The sequence below is a fragment of the Salvelinus alpinus genome, chromosome 5, assembly GCF_045679555.1.
Source record: "Salvelinus alpinus chromosome 5, SLU_Salpinus.1, whole genome shotgun sequence".
Classification (NCBI taxonomy): Eukaryota; Metazoa; Chordata; class Actinopteri; order Salmoniformes; family Salmonidae; genus Salvelinus; species Salvelinus alpinus.
This window is the reverse complement of record NC_092090.1, coordinates 66,168,871-66,182,320: the sequence shown is the minus strand read 5'-3', so window position 1 is coordinate 66,182,320 and position 13,450 is coordinate 66,168,871. Positions and strand designations below refer to the sequence as shown.

The 13,450-nt window shown below is 39.9% G+C and overlaps 1 long non-coding RNA gene and 1 other non-coding gene across 2 annotated transcripts; both read right to left on the bottom strand.

Moving 5' to 3' along the window:
* Window positions 1-169: 169 nt before the first annotated feature.
* Window positions 170-240, bottom strand: trnag-ccc (transfer RNA glycine (anticodon CCC)). Its single transcript has one exon. It is a non-coding gene; the product is annotated as a tRNA-Gly (tRNA).
* Window positions 241-5,101: 4,861 nt separating this feature from the next.
* On the bottom strand, window positions 5,102-10,667 carry LOC139576545 (uncharacterized). Its single transcript, XR_011675139.1, has 5 exons — window positions 10,569-10,667; window positions 10,343-10,411; window positions 5,785-5,897; window positions 5,516-5,635; window positions 5,102-5,334 (listed from the first exon to the last, which is right to left on the bottom strand). It is a non-coding gene; the product is annotated as an uncharacterized lncRNA (long non-coding RNA).
* Between the last annotated feature and the right edge of the window lie 2,783 nt (window positions 10,668-13,450).

Below are 13,450 nucleotides of genomic sequence, written 5' to 3'. Positions count from 1 at the left end.
TGGGAAACCCACGTGACTGATCACAATTTGGCAACGTTTAGCTCGGACCTTTGGAAATGTTTGCTTTGCTTTCGTGCGGAATAAAAGCAAACACATAGGTAACGGTTGACAAATTACTCAATCCATACCTTTTTCAAAAGGATAAGGAGTTTGGCGAGAGAAAAAAATGTGCGCCGCCCGGGAATCGAACCCGGGTCGAAAGAATGGGAATCTTCCATGATACCATTACACCAGCGGCGCAGATGATTTGTTATGAACATCCAAGGATCATAATGATGAGATACATGATTTCATAATTCAAATGATCACTTATGTGTTTGTTGCATATTAGCTTTTATTTATTGTAAAACATTGTAGAAAAAACAAATAGGAAGGAATATACCTATACTTCAGAATAAATAGGCCTACCCCATGTAAAAACGTACAGAATGGTTACCTGGAGGGTCATGCTTTTTTAATTTCAGTCAATCTAGTCTAGTTAAATAAAGGTTAAATAACAAATAAAAATAAATTGATAAGTGTGTGAATTGGACAATTCTCCTGTCCTGTTAAGCATAAAAAATGTAACGAATACTTTTGGGTGTCATGGAAAATGTATGGAGTAAAAACTAAATTATTTTCTTTAGGAATGTAGTGAAGTAGAAGTAGTCAAAAATATAAATAGTAAAGTAAAGTACAGTTACTATCACGTTTGAAGGTAAGACCCAGGTGCAGACAATGTCAAAGTAACAAAAGTTTATTAATTAGAACACGGGCAGGCAAAGGTCAGGCAGAGGTCAGTAATCCAGAGTAATGGGGCAAAAGTACCGGAGGGCAGGCTCAGGTCAGGCAGAGGTCGGTAATTCAGAGTAGAGGGTAAAGGTACAGGACGGCAGGCAGGCAGAAAGGACAAAACCGGGAAAACTAGAAAACAGGAATATAGACAAGGCAGGAGCAAGGGGGAAAACGCTGGTAGGTTTGAGGAACAAAACGAACTGGCAACAGACATACAGATAACACAGATATATATATATACACAGGGGATAATGGGGAAGATGGGCGATACCTGGAGGAGGGTGGAGACAATCACAAAGACAGGTGAAACAGATCAGGGCGTGACAGATGTCCCTAGCGGAGACCCAGCACCTCTCCTTCGGGCCATAACCCTCCTAGTCAACCAGGTACTGGAATCCCCTGCCCCGGGGTCGAACCTTCAGGAGACGCCTCACCATGTACGCCGGTTGGCCGTCGAAGAGATGGGGGAGAGGGGTGGGCCTGGAAACAGGTAGGAAGTAGAAGGAGGGTACGGGGCAACAGAGGACAAACAGCAGAGGGGCTAATGATCTTGGAGCAGAGGGGAAAAGTCTCGGCTACCGGAGGTGTAGCCGCGTGGCTATAGCAGCATGCCAGCGCATCTGGCTTGACCTTCTTTGATACCAGTCAGGGCTGCGGAAGCGAAGTGGTCCGGGACTTACTGAACCCCTCCCAGAGGTCCTGGTACTCCGCGGGGCTGGCGGAGAGATCCGGGGGAAATTCCAAGCACCCAGGAAGACATCCCGAGGCAGGCAGAGCTAACTTCAGGCAATGAGTGTGGCAGAACGGACTCCAGCCCACGATGGCACCAGTAGACCAGTCAATAGAGGGATTGTGTCACCGGAGCCAAGAGAATCCCAATACCACGGAAACCTGTGGACACTCAACCAGCAGGAATTGGATTGTCTCGCTGTGGTTCCCCGACACTCGTAGGTTGACTTGGTGGTCTGGTGGGTGAGCCGGCCTATAGAGCGCCCGTCCAGTGCTTTAACACCCATGGGAATGGAGAGGGGTTGAGTGGGGATGCCCAGCTCGGATGCCAGAGTAACGTCCATAAGACTCACATCTGACATTATGGAGAACATTCCTCTGTCTTAAGAATCATGGCATTGGAACAACTGTCCATTACACCTTACTATTGCATAAGCTTTGGGGAGGGGTTATCTTTAGAGAAAAGTTGTCTCTTATGACTGCCTTAAGTGATTTGGTTCTGGGTGCTGAGATTAGAGAAAAGGGAAGAGCATGCAGAAGCAACTAACCAATATTTATATTGTATTGTATATGGTGTCCGAATGTAATACTCAGAGGCAGCACCATGGTGTCCGAAATACTTCCTGTGCATGACTTTTGTTGTGTTTATTATAATATTGAGGCCCTGTACGTTAACACCATCACAAGTTCGTAAAGTTTGTGTGGAAGAGGAGGAAAAATGGTTGTTATTCATCCATAATGATAAGCCACCAAGTTTAGATAACCTAGATGGGAAACTATTGAGAATAGCAGCGGACTGTATTGCCACCCCTATTTACTATGTCTTTAACCAAAGCCTAAAGGAGTGTGTGTGTCCACAGGCGTGGAAGGAAACTAAAGTAATTCTACTGTCTAAAAATAGTAAAGCACTCTTAGCTGGCTCTTACAGACGCCAAATCAGTTTGCTCTTAGTAACTGATGGAGTGAATTGTGTTTGAACAAATGCAATGCTATTTTTTAAAGAACAAGTTAATAACTGACTTTCAGCATGCATATAGGGAAGGGCACTCAACTTGTACTGCACTGACTCAGATAACTAATGATTGGCTAAAATAATGGATAATAAGATGATAGGTGGAGCTGTACTGTTTCAGTGTAGCCTTGCTGTTATTGATCATCATTTGTTATTGAAAACACTCACTTGTTATGGGTTTACATCACCTGCCATCACATGGTTGGAGAGTTACTTTTCCATTATAACTCAGAGAGTATTCTTCAATGGAAGCTTTTCTAACATCAGATATGTACATTGCGGTATTCCTCAGGGCAGTTTCCTTGGGCTGTTACTCTTCTCTATTTTTACAAATTATTTGCCACCAGAAATTAAAATTACTATGTATGCTGATGATTGCACACTCTACACATCAGCACCTACAGCCGGTGAGCTCACTGAGACTCTTAGCAAGGAGTTACAGTCAGTGTCAGAATGGGTAATTAACAATAAACTGGTCTTAAATACAGTACCAGTCAAAAGTTTGGACGCACCTACTCATTCCAGGGTTTTTCTTTATTTTTACTATTTCCTACATTGTAGAATAATAGTGAAGACATCAAAACTATGACATAACACATATGGAATCATGTAGTAACCAAAAAAGTGTGAAACAAATCAAAATATATTTTAGATTCTATATTGTGCACTACTTTTAACGAAAGCCCTATCAACATTTGTGACTGTAAAGGAAATAGGGTGCCATTCGGGATGCATCCTAATTGTAAGGTAGTTCCCGACCAAGTGCATAGTAGAGAACAGTGAGAGTACAAAGGAAAATAATGTAATATTGGTTAGTCTTACATTTCCCACAATGTAAGGGATTTGGTAGTGGAGTGTGTGGCTCAAACTTTTCATGGTTTTGTCTACATTAACATAGTGTGAGAGAAATGAGCTGTTAATAGAGGGATCATCATATTCAAATAATCACATTTAAGGCTGTTAAAAACTGTTTTTAATGCAATTTAATAGTGGAATTGAAAACCTACCTGATCTTGTACTTGAATCTGTGCCTGAAATTCACTACTCGATTAAGGTACCTTACAGATAATTGTATGTGTGGGGTACAGAGATTGGATACTCATTCCAGAATTATGTCTATAAAAAATGTCTATAAACCAAATTCCCAAATTGATATTATGGGGTATTGTGTCTAGATCAGACACAAAATCAAAATTTAGTCGATTTTAAATTCAGGCTGTAACACAACAAAATTTGGAAAAAGTTAAGGCGTGTGAATACTTTCTGAAGGCACTGTACCTGACCAATATTGAAAACTCAATGCCCCTTTTGCAAAAAATATTTGCTGAATACTCAAATGTCAGGAAGTAAAATTATTGTGAATAATAATAATAGGAAAAATACAAAAATAACTTACGGATCTACAGCAATCCTTTAAGTGAACCAATAAAAATATTTAAAACTTAGGATGCTTAATAAGTGACAAAACAACAAATAGATAAACAACTTCATGCATTGCAACTTATAAAATAAAGGTTAAATAAAATGTAAAAAAATAGAAAAGTACAGTACATTGTTCATTGTCCTACGGTTCTTCAATACAAAAACATACAGTATATTGTTCATTGTGCTATGGGTCTTCAATAGACTTACTGTATATTGTTCATTGTGTTATGGTTCTTCACTAAAAACATACAGTATATTGTTTATTGTGCTATGGTTCTTCAATGGAGACTTACCGTATATTGTTTATTGTGCTATGGTTCTTCGAGACTTACTGTATATTGTTCGTTGTGCTATGGTTATTCAATAGAAACTCACAGTATATTGTTCATTGTGCTTTGGTTCCAAGCTGTTTAATGGCACAGTCAACTTAGTGTATGTAAACTCCTGACCCACTGGAATTGTGAGACAGTGAATTATAAGTGAAATAATCTGTTATCAATTGTTGGAAAAATGATTTGTCATGCACAAAGTAGATGTCCTAACCGACTTGCCAAAACTATAGTTTGTTAACAAGAAATTTGTGGAGTGGTTGAAAAACAAGTTTTAATGACTCCAACCTAAGTGTATGTAAACTTCCGACTTCAACTGTATAGTCACCCTTTCAAGCTGCTACTAGCTTTCACGGTTCCTAAGGCCAAAACTGAAATAGGATAAATATAATTTTCCTATAACGCTCCTTGGTCTGGGAACGAGCTGCAAAAGACTTTAAAACTGGAGGAGAGGGTATCAATTGTTGAGTTTAAAGCTCTGATAGAGAAATGTTTTTGAATTGTATTTTGCCCTTTGTATATACTGTACACACTGACTACTTCCTGCAGACCTCTTGGCCAGGTTCCTCTCGCAAAAGAGGTTTCTAACCACAAATGGTATTTTCCTGGTTAAATTAAGGTAAAAAAATACAAAATAACACACACACAGATTTGCTGCTCCTATATATTATATACCAGCAGTAATTGCCCATCGTAGTTGAAGTTCAGCAGGCCCCGTCTGCCATTGTCAGGTATTATTTCAAGCCATTTAGGTTAACTGACCAATTCTGAGCACTCTGATTGAATCCATCCAAGAACTACAATAAATGAGAGAAGCACACAGGCACATAAATAACGGTCATAGGCAGTATAGTTCATTCAATGCCAATATACTGTAATGAAAGGTAGGCTACAGTAGTAACAGTGCCTTAGATATAAAAAAATCCCCCAGTGTATTTTTTACAGAAAACAAAATATGACACAATGTCAAATTGAGCAACACTGCTAGCATTGAGGAAGTCCTCCAGATCAAATTGCTGCTCCATGCGCATGCTAGGGAACAACGACTGTCATCTCGTACAGCCACTGAAACAAAGAGCACAGACAGGGAGGTATGCATGAGTACACCCAGAAACAGTGTACAAAAGCTGTAATCCAGTTTAAAGGGCTGAGACACCTTGTGACTGTGACTGAATATCATTGTGGAATGTGGGGGCAGTAAAACAGAAAAGTACAGATGCTCTTAGAGCAGCAATAGAGAGGTCACTGGTATATTGCTGAGGTGCTGGGCTGAATTTAGTGGGTATTAAAGCTGGTCTCTTCAACTGCTGTTGAAGTTTTGACTGATGTTGAGGCTGCTGAAAATATCCTTCTGCTGGTCTAAGAACTGTGATAGAAACAACAGCAGGGGACAGAATCATTTGAATTAGTTGGGATGTGTATTTATTAATTTACCTATGGGTAAATAGGTTTTTACAATAGCCAAGTCCCTAAAGATTCCCTATGCACAGATATTTCCCATTCGCCATCACTCACCTCAAAGATCTGTCCATGGGTCCAGCTCTGGCAGCCCAGGGTGTGGGCCTTCCCCCCATAAAACAACCAGGCTGATGAAGGGCCAGCAGAACATGAAGCTCACCACCACAGCACTGTGGAATGATGTCAGAAAACAGCATCAGTCAATACTGTCAGGAGATGTAATGAAATACAGGGCCATGTCAGAAGAGGACAGGATATGTAACCTGTGGGAAGATGCAGAACAGGGCCCGTACTCCTAAAGCATCTCATATTAGGAATGCTGACCTAGGATCCGTTTTTCATCACAATGAATATGATTACATGGACGGGGGACTTGATCCAATATCAGCACTCCTGCTTTTTGGCGCTTTATGAATACGTGCCCCGATTTTCTAAATCAGTTATACTTTGCTTATGCTTTGAACAGGCCAATTGCTGTGTGTTCCAGTTGAGCATCTGGGTACGTGGAGTAAATGGTAGGGTAGAAGATCGCATTCCCAGAGAGTGAGCAGCCACCAACAGAAGCACCATGACCAGCATCACCATGCTGTGTCACCACTACTGCCCACCTGCAGAGCACGCCAGAGAGCACACAGACGTCAATCCACATCGTTGATATGTAGCAAAAAGTATGTCAACATCATTATTTTATAAGTGATGGAAAAATGTGTGCCACTATAGGGAAAGACAAGGGAGACAGATGTATACAGAAGTCTGTGGGTAAACACTATCATAATTGTTTTTGTTTGTTTAAGTGACACTCATGAAAAAGTGCTACTGAATTACTAGGCTACTCATCACTACAACACAAAACCTGTTGGTTTTACTACTTGATTGCTATTGAGATGTGTAGTAAACCAGTAGTGATTTATGTAGTCATTTAAGTAGTAAGTGATAAATTGGGACGTTTCACTACTGGTGAACACTACATATTTCCTATTCAAATCACTACATAATTCTCCCTTAAATGACTACTGTGTAACTGAGCTTTTGGGTATATACACCACATAAAACCTACACAATTCTTACATGTTCACTATTGAATTACTACACAATGCTTACATTACTGCTGAATGCCTACTCAATCCCTATTAAATTACTACTGTAGTGTTCTGTCGCTACTGAATTGCTCCTGATCCTTTTTCCATTTCATACATAAACCCCTTTGATTTACTATTGGAAACTGAAATATTTACAACTGTTTGCCTATTCAAAATCACTATTGAAATCTTGTTTCAATACTGCGTCACTACTAGACAAGTGCACATGTCATTTCCTCATGTTTTCTAACTGTAGTTATATCAACAAACAATAAGCTTGTACAAACTTATTTGGAATTTTTGTATTTATAAAAGTATTCACATATTAAATTACCAATTTACACATTTTTGTTAATCCCATTGAGGTCTTCATTCAGCTTTGACTAAACTATCTTCAGAATCTATTTTTTGTTGCAGCCACATTTCTCCACAACATAACCTTTTAGAAAATAAAGACAAACACAAGAGACAACCAATTATAAGCCATTATCATGCATCTGCTAACAGAGGTCACATAAGACAAGACAGATAAGATGAACGTTGTTTAACAGCAATGGCCTCCAGGTTTCTTAATTGGAGGGCCTCCTTGGCAACAGGTAGGTAACTATTGCATTTTATCAATGGCAATTTGAATTCAGAGCTACGATAAGATCCTGAGGCCCATTGTCGTGCCATTCATCCACCGCCGTTCACCTTATGTTTCAGTATGATAATGCACGGCCCCATGTCGCAAGGGTCTGTACACAATTCCTGGAAGCTGAAAATGTCCCAGTTCTTCCATGGCTGCATAATCAGACATGTCACCCATTGAGCATGTTTGGGATGCTCTGGATTGACATGTACGACAGCGTGTTCCAGTTCCCGTCAATATCCAGCAACTTCGCACAGCTATTGAAGAGGAACAGGACAACATTTCACAGGCCACAAACAGCCTGATCAACTCTATGCGAGGGAGATGTGTCACACTGAATGAGGCAAATGCTGGTCACACCAGATACTGACTGGTTTTCTGATCAACACCCCTACCTTAAAAAAAAAAAAAAGGTATCTTTGACCAACAGATGCATATGTGTATTCCCAGTCATGTGAAATCCATAGATTAGGGACTAAGGAATTTATTTACATTGACAGATTTATTTTTATGAGTTGTAAAGCTGTCAAATCTTTGAAATTGTTACATGTTGTTTAATTTTGTTCAGTATACATTTCAATGGGACTAGCAAACAGCTAGGTTTAAAACAAAACATCTATGACAATGGCTAACAGCTAAGACCATTTTGGATAGCAATCTTCTTGATGTTGTAAAAAGTTATATAAAAACAGATTTACAATGACATGGGAGTATTCATAAAACAAAGGAAAGTTAAACTTAAAAATGGGCTATGAAAGACAGGATGACGAAGAATGAAAGATGATTAGTCGGGATTGTCAAAAACTAGCTAACAACCAACTACTTCCTATTTTGTCTTCTGCCTTTGTAAAAAGCCAGTTTAGTTTGGCTGTAGTGTTGTGACTACTTATTTAGTACCAACATCAAGTAGTAAAATCTCTACCTGATAACTATTGAAGAGCCTGAAAGGTAAAGGAGTAGTGTTGTGACTACTTATATACTACCAACTTCAAGTAGTAAATACAGTTGAAGTCGAAAGTTACCAAACACTTAGGTTGGAGTCATTAAAACTCGTTTTTCAACCACTCCACAATTATCTTGTTAACAAACTATATTTTGGCAAGTCGGTTAGGACATCTACTTTGTGCATGGCACAAGTAATTTTTCCAACAATTGTTTACAGACAGATTATTTCACTTATAACTCATTGTATCACAATTCCAGTGGGTCAGAAGTTTACATACACTAAGTTGACTGTGCCATTAAACAGCTTGGAAAACTCCAGAAAATTATGTCATAGATTTAGAAGCTTCCGATAGGCTAATTGACATCATTTGAGTCAATTGGAGGTGTACCTGTGGATGTATTTCAAGGCCTACCTTCAAACTCAGCGCCTCTTTGCTTGTCATGGGAAAATCAAAAGAAATCGGTCAAGACCTCAGAAATAAAATTGCAGACCTCAACAAGTCTGGTTCATCCTTGGGAGCAATTTCCAAACGTCTGAAGGTACCACGTTCATCTGTACAAACAATAGTATGAAAGTACAAACACCATGGGACCACACAGCCGTCATACCGCTCAGGAAGGAGACGCGTTCCGTCTCCTAGAGATGAACGTACTTTGGTGCTTAAAGTGCAAATCAATCCCAGAACAACAGCAAAGGACCTTGTGAAGATGCTGGAGGAAACAGGTACAAAAGTATCTATCCACAGTAAAACGAGTCCTATATCAACATAACCTGAAAGGCCGCTCAGCAAGGAAGAAGCCACTGCTCCAAAACCACCATTAAAAAAAACAGACTACGGTTTGCAACTGCACATGGGGACAAAGATCGTACTTTTTGGAGAAATGTTCTCTGGTCTGATGAAACAAAAATAGAACCGTTTGGTCATAATGACCATCATTATGTTTGGAGGAAAAAGGGGGATGCTTGCAAGCCGAAGAACACCATCCCAACCGTGAAGCACGGGTGTGGCAGCATCATGTTGTGGGCGTGCTTTGCTGCAGGAGGGTCTGGTGCACTTCACAAAAGATGGCATCATGAGGAAGGAAAAGTATGTGGATATATTGAAGCAACATCAAGACATCAGTCAGGAAGTTAAAGCTTGGTCGCAAATGGGTCTTCCAAATGGACAATGACCCCAAGCATACTTCCAAAGTTGTGGCAAAACAGCTTAAGGACATCAAAGTCAAGGTATTGGAGGGACCATCACAAAGCCCTGACCTCAATCCTATAGAAAATGTGTGGGCAGAACTGGAAAAGCGTGTGTGAAAAGGAGGCCTACAAACCTGACTGTTACACCAGCTCTGTCGGGAGGAATGGGACAAAATTCACCCAACTTATTGTGGGAAGCTGTGGAAGGCTACCTGAAACGTTTGACCCAAGTTAAACAATTTAAAGGCAATGCTGCCAAACTAATTTAGTGTATGTAAACTTCTGACCCACTGGGAATGTGATGAAAGAAATAAAAGTTGAAAAATCACTATCATTCTGACATTTCATTCTTAAAATAAAGTGATCCTAACTGACCTAAGACAGGTAATTTTTACTAGGTTTAAATGTCAGGAATTGTGAAACTGAGTTTAAATGTATTTGGCTAAGGTGTATGTAAACTTCTGACTTCAACTGTATACCAAATAATGAAGCGGAAGGTCACTCTCACCTGCTATTGTGGTTGGAAGGTTAGGTTCCCCTAGATTAGAAGACACCCACTGGGCAAAAACGTCAATTCAACATCTATTCAAAGTTGGTTGAACGTAATTTAATTTAAATAACATTGATTCAACCAGTGTGTGCCCAGTGGGCAGCCGATAAACATGGATTTCAGTTTGATTTCATCCATTCCAATGCAACAACATATCAAGAAGAGTTTTGCAAACATTTCCATTCTGGTATGGTTAAAACTAATCCTGTTTGTGTGCTCACCTGTTCAACAAGGCCTGCAAGGCTGGATACAGGTGGCACGTCATTCAACTTTTCAGCCATACTGGGAATCTACAATAAAAACACAAATGGATACTGTAACATTATTTAATACCAGTGTAACGAGTGCGCTGAGAGTCGGGAAGCAAGTTCAGGGAGTGAGGGTTTTAGTAAATAAAATAAACAATTAACACAAAACACACACAACGCAAAACAGAGTCAATAATACCTGAGGAAAGAACCAAGGGGAGAGACAGATACAGGGAAGATAATCAAGGAGGTGATGGAGTCCAGGTGAGTGTCATGAGGCGCAGGTGCGCGAGACGATGGTGACAGGTGTGCGGGATAATCAGCAGTCTGATGACCTAGAGGCCGGAGAGGGAGTGTACGTGACATAACAGACACATGACACAAAAAACAAAATTTTCATTTTCCTAGATCAGTCTCCGTCATATCCTTGGTTTTCGACAGACAAGAAAACTAGATTAGAGAAAGAAAGACCTGGCCTGTCCCCCAATGGCACCCTATTCCCTATAAGGGTTATTCGGCTGGCCCCATAGGAGGACCCTTTGAAGAACCATTTTAGGTTCCAGGTAGAACTGTTTTGGGTTCCATGTAGAACCTTTTCCACAGAGGGCTCTACATGGAACGCAAAAGGGTTCTACCTGGAACCAAAAAAAGGTTATACTTGGAACCAAAAATGGTTCTCATATGGGGACAGCTGAAGAACCCATAGGAGAACCCTTTTGGAACCCTTTTTTCTATGAATGTAGGGTCAGCATCCCCTAGAAGGCCAGCATCCCGGATTTGCCTCTTCGCTGTTGATGTTGAGACTGATGTTTTGTGGGTACTATTTAATGAAGCTGTCAGTTGAGGACTTGTGAGGTGTCTATTTCTCAAAGGATATTAAAAAAGAATCCAGAACAAAACTGGCAAGATTACATCATAACCAGTGTAAATTTCAAATAGCAAATACTTCATAACGGTCAGACTGGTTTTATCAATTGATGAAAATCTGAATGAGGAAAGAATGATCCCTTAGTCAGGGGAGACAGGTTCACCTCTTTGAAAAGCATGCGTTGCATACTGTTACCCCCAATGTTACCAGTGTGGGACAGAAGTTATGAAATTATCTGTTGAGCTGATATGATTGTAAAAGCTGGCCATTTGTCTTCATGTATTCATGTATCCTTGACACTGACTAAACAGTTACCAGTTAAGAATGGTCCCTACAAAAGGGATGTCATGCAATTGGACTCAATGGGCATAATGGGTATAACAGCAACATATGAATCAATATATCTGAGGGCAAGGGAACATCATGGAGACAGACAATTTTATCTCCATGAGAAACACAAGCACATACTTGTAGAATGTCTAATTGTTCAGTCTTTAAAGCTGTACATATGATATCTGAAAATAGAAATCATATCATACTAGTGTCATTGTTTGTCTCTTGAATCTGCCACTAAAACATACCTTCTATAGGAGGGGATTGAGAACTAGTTGTACAGGGTTATATATGTTTGTTCCATGCAACATCTGAGTTGATTAATTGGCTTTATAGACTCTAAAATAAAGTATTCAGTTTAGAGTGATTAACACAATGCTTAGCATATGTATATATTTTCCCTGACTGTAGCTAGGTTTCGATCCAATTGGCGACAGATTGTCATGATAATATTCTAAAATCTGCATACAAACAATATGAGCATTTTCCCACCAGAGATGTGTTTCAGTGAAATTGACTTGTTTTGCAGATAAAAGTTTGTGCGTGATGACGTAGGGCACATAAAACTACCTTTCGCGGTAAAATTTCCATGTACCGAATTAAAAAAAAACACAAGTGGGTTTCCATCCCATTGTCAACTCTTCTGATGGTTCCCACAAAAAAAAGTGCATTATATAGTGAGTGCCCACTCTCTTATGGGCACGTGCGCTCTAGGCAACAGCTTGCAGATACAGTGCAGATGGCCTATGATGAGATCATTATGGACAAAAAAGAGAGAGAGAGAGAGAGAGAAAGAGAGATTGTGTGTGTCAAGTCAAATCGAAATCAAATGAAAGTTTATTTGTCACATGACAGAACACAACAGGTATAAACCATACAGTGAATATTTTATATATATACTTACAAACTCTTCCTCAACAATGCAGGGTTCAATATCAGAGGTAAGATATTGTGTGTGTGTGTGTGTTAAAGGTATTACATTTTATTTGGGGTATTATCATTTAACTATTTTTCTCTTTTAGCATGTGATGTCTAGGGAAATAAACGTTTCATTGGTCAGGTGTATGCACAGTCGTCCTGGACAATATAGTGAGTGGCGAGGAGGAGCTCCACAGACCTGAAGTTATTTAGCCATTCATTGTTGCCATTGCGATCTGTAGATTGTTATTTTCTAGAGTTATCGTGTCAATTAATTCGTAATATTCCTGGATTACTCATTATATTAATAAATGCTGATTTAATCAACAAATACGATAGGCAGTTGAAAATGTTTTAATGGTACAACAGTGTCACAGGAGGTTGGTGGCGCCTTAATTGGTGAGAACTGGCTCGTGTTAATCACTGGAGCGGTATTAGTGGAATGACATAAAATATATCAAAACATGGTTTCCAGGTGTTTGATGCTATTCCATGTGCTCCATTCCGGCCATTATTATGAGCAGTTCTCCCCTTAGCAGCCTCCTGTGATTACAGTGTACATATCTGCCTGTGTTGGCAAAATCCCTACATATCCTATTGAATCATGCGTGGAGAGGCTGCCTGTTGTCACAGTTCCAAGACCAGTCAGAAACGTCCAGTAAATGCCGCGTTCATGTACCAGTCGGACCTACGAAATTTGCTAACAGCTACCTGGTTTCACGCGGACGTGTATAACTACAACCAGTTAGCAAGTCTACAATGTCCGAGTTTCTTAGTTCCGACTAGAACATGAACGCGGCATACCCCAAGCCAATGACGCCGGTGGAGCTGATGTCGCATTCACAACAACTGGAAACTCGGAAAATACGAGATCAAATCATGACATCAGTGAAGAGGCCCGAGTTGGATGGCCTTTCAAATCAATTTTCCCAGTCGGATCTCGTTTTTTCGAGTTCCTAAAT